The sequence below is a fragment of the Pimephales promelas genome, chromosome 12, assembly GCF_988280905.1.
Source record: "Pimephales promelas chromosome 12, fPimPro1.hap1.1, whole genome shotgun sequence".
NCBI lineage: Eukaryota > Metazoa > Chordata > Actinopteri > Cypriniformes > Leuciscidae > Pimephales > Pimephales promelas.
Window position 1 is genome coordinate 34,651,832 of NC_142780.1, and position 14,167 is coordinate 34,665,998.

Sequence of the window (14,167 nt, forward strand, 5' to 3'; positions counted from 1 at the left end):
GATCTTAGCTGGTAAATGTTGAAAATCTTGTGTTTGGTTCATGTCTTGTCTCTCCTCGACTACACTCATCCAGCCTCCTCTATTCTCTACCCATCATCGTGTTCTGCCGACAGATGACAGGTGAAGCAGGGGGTCCCGTATCTCAGCCTCACCCCCCTTCAGCTCAGCATATGTCCATTTCCACACCTCTATAGCAACACTCTCGACTTCCTTTATAAATCCCCTAAATCCTCCGACTAAAACCTTCTCGCTTTCAGGCTCCGTTCCAAAGCCTGCTGAGTGGCCTTGTCTGCTCCCTACACAGAAAGCTGCCTTTAAGACATTATCCTAACAGAAATGGAACATCATTTGGAAATATCAAACTGTGCCCTATTTTTATTTTATTTAAGTTTAAGTCATTTTTATACTTTTTTAACTCAAATTTATTTATCTCAGGCAATTCATTTTTTAATTTATATTTTATTTAAAGGGATAGTTCACGTTTAAATTAATTTTTGATGTTTTAGCTTAACTCAAGGGCATCCAAGATGTAGGTGTCTTCTTACCTAGATATTTTTAGGTCAAACCGTTCTTGTCTGTCTGTCATATAATGGAGGTCTATGGTCACCACCTCAAAGAGCATGCACAGAGAAGTCCAGATTAAACATGATTTAATGACTCGTAAATGTAAGTACACACTGATGGCCTAAGACACGAAACGAGCGGTTTGTGTGAGAAAACAGTATTTTATCGTTTTTACCTCTTGCAGCCACGTCCAAGTGATCTGAGAGCGCGGGCAATTTATATCTCGCAATTCTGACTTTATATATCTCGTAATTCTGACTTTATAACATGCAATTTTAACTTTATATCTTGCAATTCTGACTTTATCTATCTCGCAATTCTGACTTTATATCACGCAATTCCGACTTTATCTCGCAATTCCGACTTTATATCTCGCAATCTCGCAATTCTGACTTTATAACACGCAATTCCGACTTTATAACACGCAATTCTGACTTTATCTCGCAATTCCGACTTTATATCTCGCAATCTCGCTATTCTGACTTTATAACACGCAATTGCGACTTTATATCTCACAATACTTACTTTATATCTCGCAATTCTGACTTTATATCTCACAATTCTGACTTTATATCTCGTAATTCTGACTTTATAACACGTAATTGCGAATTTATATTTCTCAATACTGAGTTTATATCTCGCAATTCCGACTTTATATCTCGTAATTCTGACTTTATATCTCGCAATTGTGGCTTTATATCACGCAATACTGACTTTATATCTCGCAATTCTGGCTTTATATCTCGTAATTCTGACTTTATATCTCGCAATTGTGGCTTTATATCTCGTAATTCTGACTTTATAACACGCAATACTGACGTTATATCTCGCAATTCTGACTTTTTATCTCGCAATTGTGACTTAACATCTCGTAATTCTGGCTTTATATCTCGTAATTCTGACTTTATATCACGCAATTTTGACTTTATATCTCGCAATTCCGACTTTATATCTCGTAATTCTGACTTTATATCTCGCAATTGTGGCTTTATATCACGCAATACTGACTTTATATCTCGCAATTCTGGCTTTATATCTCGTAATTCTGACTTTATAACACGCAATACTGACTTTATATCTCGCAATTCTGGCTTTATATCTCGTAATTCTGACTTTATAACACGCAATACTGACTTTATATCTCGCAATTCTGGCTTTATATCTCGTAATTCTGACTTTATATCTCGCAATTGTGGCTTTATATCTCGTAATTCTGACTTTATAACACGCAATACTGACGTTATATCTCGCAATTCTGACTTTTTATCTCGCAATTGTGACTTAACATCTCGTAATTCTGGCTTTATATCTCGTAATTCTGACTTTATATCACGCAATTTTGACTTTATATCTCGCAATTGTGACTTAACATCTCGTAATTCTGGCTTTATATCTCGTAATTCTGACTTTATATCACGCAATTTTGACTTTATATCTCGCAATTCTGACTTTATATCTCGCAATTGTGACTTAACATCTCGTAATTCTGGCTTTATATCTCGTAATTCTGACTTTATATCACGCAATTTTGACTTTATATCTCGCAATTCTGACTTTATATCTCGTAATTCTAACTTACATCACGCAATTCTGACTTTATATCTCGCAATTCTGACTTTATATCTCGCAATTCTGACTTTTTATCTCGCAATTCTGACTTTATATCTCGCAATTCTGACTTTTTATCTCGCAATTCTGACTTTTTATCACGCAATTCTGAGAAATAAAGTCCGAATTGTGAGATAAAAAGCCGCAATTACCTTTTATATTTTTCATTCTGTAGCGGAAACAAGCTTCCATACACTGCGAGATCTATCATGACAGAAAAGGATATATTTGTAACATTTAAATATCTTTATTGTTGCTGTTGATCAATTTAATGTGTCCTTGCTGAATAAAACTATCCCCGAGTACCTGTTGGAAATCAATTATGCCTTAAAATACTGCCCAGCTCACTGGGTTTTGGGACAGAGCCTCGATCTTTCATCTCCTCTGTCCTCCTTCATTTAGGAAACGTGGGCCATTGGCTTAGTGAGTCGAGCAGCAAAGACATGTGTCCACGGTTCAGTGATCGCCCCTATACACATACAGCACTGCATCAGTCTGACCAACACTGAGTCATTCAAGGATTTGTGTGCCTAAAAGTACCATTGTTTGCTTAAAGTGATTCTGACCCCATATTATTCTGTTTTCTGTGAAAAGCAGCAGATGTTAGGCAGAATGTCCAAGTTAATGGACGGTGATTTGCATCGTCAAGCTCCAAATGAGACAAAAAGTACCATAAAAGTAGACCGTATATGATAGCATTATATGAGGAACAGACTGAATCTCCTCAACAATAAAACAATTGCTCAGCTCTTATGTACTGCATCAACTTTTTTTTTTTTTTTTTTAAAGATGATTCTCTTAAAATCCTTTGAAGAGATAAAAACAGACACACAGAGAACACAGCCGCCATATAGCTAAGAAAATTTGGTAGGATTTCACGATAAAAGCATTACTGCTCAAAGAACTAGAATGCATGAACTGATCAAATGCATATATTTAAAGCATTGCAAGTTGCTTTAAATAAAAGCATCTGCCAAATGCACAAATGTAAATGTCTGAGTGTGTATGCATTGATCAGAGTTGACCGTTTGAGATTTGTCTGAAATTAGGCAAATATGTGAGATTACTTGAATCTCTTGCTCAGGAGAAAAATATATTTAATCACATTGCAGTCTAAGAAGAAACAATTAAAACTAATGAGATCTCATTTGCAATTCTTTCCTATAGGAAACCGCTTGTCAACCAGAAGGGCCGTGCTACTTAACCAGCTCAACCAGAAAAAACCAGCATGAAAACTCATAATCTTTTTGGGAGAGAGAAATAAGCCTTCAATCTACAACAACCGTACCATCAATTATACCATAATTAAAATAACGGCGTAAATGAGCATAAAATGACCCCTTTGAACACACTGCAGGCTGATCAGTATTTGCCACCTATCTCTGCTCCACACACACACACACACACTCCTACAGTTGAGATGTACGCGGTCACGCTCTGAAGGTCCAGTGGTCAGGTATGTTCTCAGGGTTAATGGTCCTTGTCCTCCTCTCCTGTCTCCATCCCTCCCTCCTGCAATCACATGACCTCTGACACACACACACACACACACACATATCTGTCTCTCTCCTTCAGATTCTGATTGAAAAAGCTTTATTAGAGCTTTGAAAAGCTCTTCTGTTCCAAAGCCTTGGATGTGTGAGCTGCATAGACAGCTGCCTTTTATAAGTGAAACGCATCCTCAAGTGATTGATCTGAAACGCTCGACGGCTGATTCTGATGTATAAGCATAAAAATACACACGCTACTTCATGAGATCAGTCTGAAAATACAGCATACCCAAATATTGGGTACATTTTTATTAGAATGAAATTCAAGCCAAGCTCATCACAACGAATGAATGGCTTCTATTGATCTATTCTATGGTCATGTATATAAAATAATATACAGTATAGCTGTTTTTGGTTATAACCATTTTTAATAATTTACTCACCCCCATGTCATCCAAGATGTCCGTGTCTTTCTTTCTTCAGTCGAAAAGAAATTAAGGTTTTTGATGAATGAACAAATCTTTTTTCGAGTCATTTCGTTCGTTGAATGAACCAAGCGATTCAAAAAAAGAGAGTCAGGAGAGTCACGAACGCGCATCACAGAACAGAGCAAGGCGAGCATTTGTGCTTATAAAACTTAAACTTTGTTATTTATTTTTTAAATGACCGCTCATTTCGCTCGCTAAGACCCTTAATCATCGTCTGGTGTCGTTTAAAGCCCTTTGAAGCTGCACTGAAACTCTCATTTGGACCTTGAACCGTTTGGACCCCATTGAAGTCCATTATATGGAGAAAATCCTGGAATGTTTTCATCAAAAAAGTTTTTATAGAAGTGAACTACTCCTTTAAGCTTTGTTAGTTGCTTTGTATAAACTAATTATTTATATAGTAACTATGTAATGTGTAACAAAGTGTTACCCAATTTTTGTGCAAGCAAAATTTTTTAAGCAAAATGTGTTAATTTTTTAATGTCAAATGTCTCAACAGTGTCCCACCGTATACATTTGCACTCATCCCTCCTCCTTATGTCCTCCCTCTCTGCGTTTCTCTCCCTCACTCTCGCTCAAATCCCAAATGTGCTTTATTGGTGCAGCGTTCGTTGTATCGCCAACACATTTCTCATGGTTCAGACGTGGCACTGCATTCAATTTTATATAGAATCTGTCATGCAGAAACATTACAGGACATAAATATTTATTCTTCTGCCCCACATCACTGCTGCCTCAAACTCCATCTGTTCCACACACTTTCTTATTCTTCCCAGATCCTCTCCACATCTCGCTCTCGCCTTGTTTTTTTGTTTGCATTTATTTTTCTGAACTCATATTTTACGTCTTCTCTGGCTATCTATCTCTCCCACCCATCTGGGCTGAGTTGCCACTGGAGAAAAGGACAGAAAAAAACACTTCTGAGCGATTGATCCATGAAAATCAAAGAGCAAAATCACCTCTGATGAAAAATAAAATCACTTTACAGCCTGCTGGAGACCTACCGATAAAAAGCAGGATCTTTTTAGCTGCTATAGACGAGAGATAGAACAGAAAAGCGAAATAAAGAAGCCATATTAATGAGCGAGATGAAACATGCGGCAAACAAAAACTCATACCTGGATGTTTTTGTTTCCACAGGATTTGACGCACTTTCTTCGATGGCTTCTTTGGTTCTTTATGCCTGATTGATGATAATTCTGTTCTTGCGAGATGGTGTTTCATTATTTTCCTAAGGAAAACATTTATTGCATTTCATTTGCAGTCATCGCAATACCAGCGGACATGACATGCAGCATGAAGTGTGAAACAAACAAAGACAAACATCAAACTTTAGAAACCAAATATGGAATTCAACAGTGAATATTAATTATTATTAACTTTGCCAGAAAACCTGATAGACCCTCCATTGATGTAACCTATTAATATTCATTTTGCCATAAAAGAAAATGCTGCATTAACTTTTTAAGTACAATAAACTGACTTTAAAAAAAATGTTGAATCTTGCATGATTAACAAAAAAAAAAATGCTGAACTTGAGTTAAAGCACCATAAAAACATATGTTAATTTTTATTAAAGGGCTGTCAAATGATTAATTGCGATTAATCGCATCCAAAATAAAAGTTTGTGTTTACATAATATATGTGGGTGCACTGTGGGCCTATATAATTATTTTATAAATACACACACATGCTTGTATATATTTAAGAAATATTTTCATGTATATACTGTATATAGATTTATATATCATTTATATTGTATATAAATACAAATATTTTACATACAAATAATATTTTTTTCTTAAACATATACATGCATGTGTGTGTGTGTGTGTGTATATATATATATATATATATATATATATATACAGTGCACACACACATTTAGTGTGTAAACACAAACTTTTATTTTGGATGCGATTAATCGCGATTAATCGTTTGACAGCCCAATTAAATATTAATTATTATTAACTTTGCCAGAAAACCAGTTAGACCCTCCATTCATGTAACCTATTAATATTCATTTTGCCAAAAAACAAAATGCTGCCTTAACTTTAAGTGCAATAAACAACTGACTTTAAAAAAAAAAAAAAAAAAAAAGGTTGAATCTTGTATAATTAACAAAAATTGCTGAACTTGAGTTAAAGAACCATAAAAACATATGTTGTCAACTTATTGATAATACAGTTGCAAATCAGGACTTGATTTTTTTCTTTAATTCAGATTATATTTCAGTAGCCTACTGTATATATCTCAGATAATACTTGCTTTATTAGCCTATATAATTGAAAAATGTTTGTATATTTAAAATATAATATTTTATTATATTTTATAAAAAATATAAAATTTCATTATAATTATATAAAATAATTAATATAATATACACAACACAAATTTTATCGATTTTATTCATTTATTTATTTTTATTGGCCCATATTGGCACACCTTTTGTTTATACATGAATTTGTGTGTAAAAATGTCCTATTCGCATCTTCAAGACACTGATCTGGAGTCTATATTCATTTCTGTGTGAACAATTTAATGCCAAACCACAAACAATCATTCTTTTCACTTAAGCATCACATTTGACAAACTTCATATATTTACCATTGCACATTTTCTGATATGTACTAGCCTAAACACAGACATTTTCCTCTCTCTTCTATTCATTTCGTCATTGCTGGTTTTGTACATGCATCAAACATACATTTTATTCTTTCCCTACAGGAGCAAAACATGCCTTTACACGTAGAATATTATCAGACCTAATTTAAAACTATAGAAAATGATAGTGTTTGATAGAGCATTTCCCTGGTTGCAGCAGTTCCCGAAAGAGTTCAGCAAAGCCTCCAGACTCAATGCAAAATCCAAATAAGCGAGCGTTTGCCAAGCGGCTGATGTTTTCCACGCGCAACGTGACATAATGCTGATTATGTAAATGGTGGCACGGACCACCAGGCACTTGTGTAATTTCTGGAAGTAAATAATCTTTTCCTCCTTTAAGACAGAACTTAAAATGTCTCGATGTGACAGGCCTGCAATTTATAAGGGCGAAATGCTTGGCGGGAAATGGATGTTTGTGTGCGTGCGTACGTGCACGAAAGAGCTCATTTACATTGGGTAGCAGTATGTCACTCGCTCATTTGTGTTTAGCTAATGTTCTCTGGTTTGTTTGTGGTGTGTATATGATTAAATCTCCACGCAAATGATCCTGTGTCTCATCATTGACATTGGCTTGCGAGCGAATCTGTCTTAAGGAGCGATACCATTCATCCATGCCTCACCTGTAGTGTCTCCTACACGCTTTCCGTAATTAAAGCGTTTGATCCGCAGAGACACACACATCACATCAGTGAGAGAACGGCCACACACACGAGACTGGAGATAAAGAGAGAGCAGAAGGAGGGAGGGATGGGAACAGGAGGTCAAGGATTGCTCGGTTAGCCCCTGCTGGCCGATACTGGAACTGCACCATCTGGCAGCTTCAACCACAAACTAGCCTATATAAAGCACTAGTGTTGCATTAACAATACAGTTTATTGTGTTCTCTAGAAAGAAGCCTCTAAAAAATGCTCACAAAGGCTGCATTTATTTGGTCAAAGTATTTTAGTGTCGGTTCAAGTATTTCTCTTAAAAATGACTTATGCAGCATCAAGGACAATCAGGTCAAACCCAGACAAAATTAGCCATCCAAGATTAAATGAAGCGTCTTCTTTACACAGATCTCCTCAGGATTCGGGCGTCTCTGCTGGCTGACCTTGTGTGGCAGTGGATCAGAGACAGACAGTGTGTGTAGAGGCTTCATCCATCTTTCAAACAGCTGCCAGCTTTTCTAAACAGGCCGAGGAAACGATCCCTCACCAGGGAGCTTCCCTGAGCGCCCGTAATCGCTCAAATTACCTGAGATCTCTGGACCATGGCTGGACCCTTATAGCGAGAGCGACCCGCGGGTAAACACTCTGTGCATAGAGGAATCTAAAGGAGCTCGATTGCGATTCACTGTGTTTTAGTCATTTTGAGGAAGAGCGTTTGGATCATAAACTGCTTTCACGCCCCTCTCTCTGACCTTATGACCTAAAACCTTTTTTCGTTCAAATCTGAAATTTTGTTCAATTCTTTCATCATGGCCCTGAAAATGACTCATTAAACATAATGAGAATTTTTTTATAAGAATAAAATAGTATACTTTTATTCAGCAAGGACACCTTAATCAAAAGTGAGAGTAAAGACATTTATCTATATCAAATAAAATGCTGTTCTTTTGACATTTTTTTTCATTAAAGAATCCTGAAAAATATATGTGTTTAACATTTATAACCTGAAACGCGTCTTGAGCAGCAGATCGTCATATTAGAGTGAATTCTGAAGGATCGTGTGACTGAAAACTGGAGAAGTGATGCTGAAAATGTATCTTTGATCACAGGAATAAATTACATTTTAAAATACATTCAAACAGCTATTTGAAATTGTAATAATATTTCTGTTCTTACTGCATTTTTTAATCAAATAAATGCAGTCTTGGTGAGGCTCCTTCAAAAACAATAAAAAGTATATATATATATATATTCCCACAAAATATGGATATTAATATTTAATAATATAATATTAATTAGTATATCATGAATTTAGTGTTTGTTTAAACAAAGACTAAATGCATAATAATTAATATTATTATTAAATATTAATTTCCATAAGAAAACAGTTTGAAATTGTGATATTTCCCAATAATTTGTTTTTACTATATTTTTAGTCAAATAAATGCAGCACGAGACTTTTTTTTAATCTTACTGCTATACTGTGCATTTATGGAGAATGCATTTTAAAGTTCAAATGAATCTAAATGGAACTTTAAGAATTGTCATTCAAACTGAAGTTTAGGTTGTGAGGAAACACTTTTAAAGACGCGTTCTGATCGTCATGGCAACAGTTCCGATGTCGTTTTTAATTTTACCGCAGTGTTCTGTGATAGAAATATTTGATGTTACGGCCTCAGAAATGTTAAATTTATGATATTTTTAGCATGAAATATACAGAAAAATGCAGCAGACTAAGTATGCTCAGGTCAAAGACCAGCAGACTTAATAAAAAGGTGCTTAACACAGTAGACTAACAGTCATGTGATTAGCTTAGATCATTGTTAAACTAATCACAGTGATGATGACTTGAGTGATATTGATTTTTACTGAACTATATCTTTTGTTCAGGAGACTCGGTTGGTTGTTGTGGCCAGTGATCTCCCGGCTGTGAATAAAACTTCATTTCTACAAAGAGCAACTTGGGAGTCGTGTCAGTTACAGATACAGTACACTCTTAGAAGAAAAGGTTCTATATAGAACATTAAAAGGTTCTATCAGCGCTACGTATTTGGAACCCCTAAAAGGTTCTATACACTCTTTAAAAAAGGGTTCCTCTGGGTTCTATATAGAACCCTGGGGTTCCATACTTGGCCAATAGAACCTTTTACCAAAAAAAAAAATGGTTCTATATAGAACCATTTTGGAGTTCCATATGAAGCGGGGGATGGAACCATTTCTGGTTCTAAATAGAACCATTTCTTCTAAGAGTGTAGGCTATGTGCTGACATAAGCTGAGGAATTGAAGTAAATATTCTACACTCAGAGACAGTGATGGTGTTGGCAGACTATAGATCTGTCCTCAGGTGAGGCTGTAATACTCTGAGTTAGTGTTAATGACCCTGTGTCGGACCTGCGTACACCTGAGAAGGACGGTGAGAGCATACAGTCAAACCAAAAACGTTTCAGACAACAGATATACATTTTGATATTGTTTTACTAGTGGGTGCAGGATACTATAGTTTATTTATGTAAGTGAGGATAGCAAAATAAATGGTAAAAAATAAAACCGTAATTTTTACGGTAAAAAAAAAACGGGAGCTGTGATTGCCAGAACTTTTCCGTCAAAAATACGGTAGCAACGTTATTGGTTTAACAGTGTGAACTTAGTTTACAGTAATAAACCGTATTTCTTTATCTCATTTAATGTTAATTTACCAACTTTTTGAAGTATTGATATTTGTTTTGTACCACTGGCAACCAACAATTTGATGTGTCATTCATGAACAATTCGTTCATTTGAATGAATCTTTAATATGACTCGGTACCGAGTTGTCTCAGAGAGCGATTCGTTCATATATCTTATTAAAAAATAGTTGAAAATTGCACAACTTATTTTAATGAGTTATGTAAACACATATGCTGCCATAATGTGTTGTTGATGTATATATTGTTAACTTGCATTTTTGTTTTTTGTCGTGTTTTTGAAATGTGCCTGTTGTGCGCTGTGTGATGCAAAACGAGATGATTCCTCTCGAGGGGTCAGATTTAGTAGGTTGTATATATTCTTATTGAGGGTTTACATGACAGTTCAGTCCACGTTAGTGCAGATGCAAATGTACACAACTAGGCCTATCCATCATGCAAATTCCCGTATTTTTCCAAAACAAAATCAGGTTCTCTATTCCTATCCCTATCCGTGCACGCCGGCCCAGTCACCTCGTGAATGTACACATTATCCACATTACCAGACCCCGGTGCTTTTATTTAGTTCATTCCCTTTTTATTCACTCGGCTGCTACGCGCTCGGCACGCGGTTATCAATTTCTCGATATGATCCATTTCTTCGGCCTGAATCTCTCCTTCTGCGTGTTCCCATAATTTCCTCATCTTTTTTATTCCCCGGCACTTGTCTCCATCTTCGTTATACACCTCTCTGAGGCGAGAAAAGCAAAGCAATGATAAGCCGTTGCTCTCCGAGGCTGTTTGGTCCTACAGTATGAGGTAATCAGTTTGCAGATCATTGCCGTGTGCGAGGAAAGTGCTAGCAAGCTGTTTGGATCACTCTGCTTTAATCTAAGAGACGTCTGGAGCGCTTTGGGCCGTAAAGAGTGGATCCGGGCTCCTCTAAAAGCCATAGAGAGAAAAAGACGTGTTTCTTTGAAAATGAAGCGCCTCATAAAACCCTCCTGAGCCTGAATAATGACAGAACACAAACACTCTTTGTGGCGACTCCAGTGTTGTGGCCTGCATTGTGTTGAAGAAGAGAGAAGTGTTCGGTTGTGAATGACGTTACAGAGGATTTTTTCTATTTGAGAGCCAGCAGACGTTTTGTTTAATCCAGTGATTATATATTAAATATAATCAAGGCTAAGGAATACTGACACTCTTTATTTACATATTATTAAAATTTTCTTTAACCTTAAAACCATATTCTGGACAAATGTGGGCAAAATAGTTTTGATTTATTTTTTTAAAAATACTTCCCTATAAATAGCGGTACAAGGCTTGGCTACTTTTCAAGTTTGCCTCCTGAACACACACATTTTTTTTACTAAATTCTACAATGTTAAGTGGGTGAAAAAAAACCTCCTTAATCTTGTATTTGGGTCAAAAATGGTGCACCCATAGAAATGAATGGGAAAAACTGTACTTTAGAGCAGTCTAAAATAAGCCAAAATAACACTGATTGGACTTTTGGACTTATTGGAATGATATTTTAATGTAGTTTTAAAAAAAAAGTAAACATAAAAATAAGCATGATTTACATAGAAAATATGGTACTTTTTGAAGGAAATAAATTCAAAAATACCCCAAAATAAAAAAACAACACCATAAATGGATATACAAAACTTTATCAAAGACAGCGATATAACATTTATAATGAAGAAAAATTAGGATCACACCCGAGTCCTCTGTGCCCACATTTGTCCACAAATTACAGGATTAAAGGCTATATACGGTTTGAGGGCTACAAGATTTAAGCATATTTGGTTTGCTAGTTGAGGACACTTAAAGGGGTGGGGGATTATGATTTCACTTTTCTAACTGTAGTTAGTGTGTAATGTTGCTGTTTGCTCATAAACAACATCTGCAAAGTTACGGCGCTCAAAGTTCAAAGCAAAGGAAGATATTTGCTTTTAAAGAAATAATTTAAGGACTACAAATGGCTGGTAAGGACTACAGGACATTCCTCATGGTTAGCGACATCACCAACCCTAAATTTACATAAACCCCGCCCCCGGGAACACACAGTCCATGTTGAGAAGAGGAAGAGTTGTTGTCGAGCACATTTGAGCAACAGTTCCCACACGAGCGATTTATAAGATTATCATGACAGAATTTGCTAATAATAATAAATTCATCAACTAACCATTCAGAGACGTCCTGTTGCATTCTGTATGTTGTCACTATCTCCATCTTTGTCTGACTTTAAAGAGATACTCCATTTTTTTTTTTTTTAATACACTATGAAACTGTATTTAAATCAGGAAAGCGTGGAGGTGTTTGAATGAACTGGGCTAGTTAAGTCAAGGAGGTAATCCATCATCCGGAAGTTGAAGCCTCGCGGGAGCCGCCATTGTAGCAGAACTTCACCTGCTGTTAGCATCCCATTGACTCCCATTCATTTTGACAGCGAATAACTTTACATCTGAGGCGTCCAAAGACTTCATTTGTCCATTATTTATTTCTAAAAATAAGAAACACGACAATGCTGCTCCATTACTTTGTATATTACGTTACGGTCCCGAAGCCGTTTTTGTAAAAAAAAAGCGTCATAAGCACAGGACTTTCTGTCGCTCAATAGAGTGCCGAAGTGATGACGTCACTTTAACCCGGAAGCTAGCGGCGCATGGGTTCCCTCGGTCGAAAAGCAATGCATTTTCCCCATAGACTTTTGGAAAATCGCAAAAAATAAGATCTGTGTTTAACAAAGAGATGTGACCCTTACACGTTTTGTCTAGCAAGATAATCTTTACAAGGTAATCCAAAATTTATACATTTTGAAGCCTATATAAAGATTTGAAAAAACACAATCAGACACAATAAAGTTTAAAAAAAAAACACAAGCAGGTTATAACTGTGTGTTCTGTGTCATAGATCAAAACGTGAAAATATTTAGAGGCTTTGTTCACCACAGACCTTATTTTAGACGATTTAGCAAAAACCCATTCAAAAATCCTCCGCGTTTTAGCCTACAGAGTGACGTCGTAACTTCGGCACTCTAGAGACATTACCGTATTGACAGGAGGAGAAGCTCGCAGGCTATCTTTTACGGTCTATGACAATATTATGAAGCTGCAGACTCGGAGCCTGCATCTACAGTCCCCCAACGAGAGTCCCGCATTCTCAGACCCCTCGTTTTTCGAACACAGCGCCTCCTGCTGTTCAGAAGATCGAATAACACCCGCACACAGAGTACAGCGCATTATCCAAATGCAATTAAAAACAATAGGATGCAATATTACGGTCTTCAAATAAATTATCCAATAAATATTTGTGTTCCCTGCTTAATGCATGTGTAAAAAAAAACCAACCTAATTGTTACTGATGGAAGGGATACAATTAGCAGATTGAACTATCTTCAGAAAAATAGTAGGCTATATTATATTGCTACAATGTTTTTTTATTATATTTTTTTATTCAAATTCCAATTTTTCTTTCAGTTAAACCTATAATGGTCTAATTTAACATTACCATGCTAACATTAGGCTACAATATCTGTTTTTTGATATTTTGAATGCGAAGCAAAACAAATCAGAATAGACAAAACACCAATAATAAACAATCCTGTACTTTTTTTAATGATCACCTAAACATCATCTTGCTGTAAAGAAAAAAGGAAGAAAAAAACAGTGTTTTGACTTTACTTTTCGTCTTCAATTGCAATAAAAAAAACTCATTAATAAGTCCCTTTGCATAATCAATGATATGTTGCTGGATTCGGCAGGGGCAACTCCATAGGACCGATAGCACATGTCTTATGATGTTTCAAAAAGAAAGAAAGAAAAAAAAGAAAAAATGTTTGCAAATGTTAGTTACCATGTTGCACTGCTCTGTTGAAGTGTCCCTTGAGATGTTTTTGAACTTTGGACAACTTTGTGGGTTTGAAATATATGGGGGCACAAAATGGGCAGTGAAAATAACTGCAGCATTTAAGACATTTCTACAAAAAGTCCAAGGTTAAAGGCTAACGTAAACATAAGCTATCTAAATATTTTCG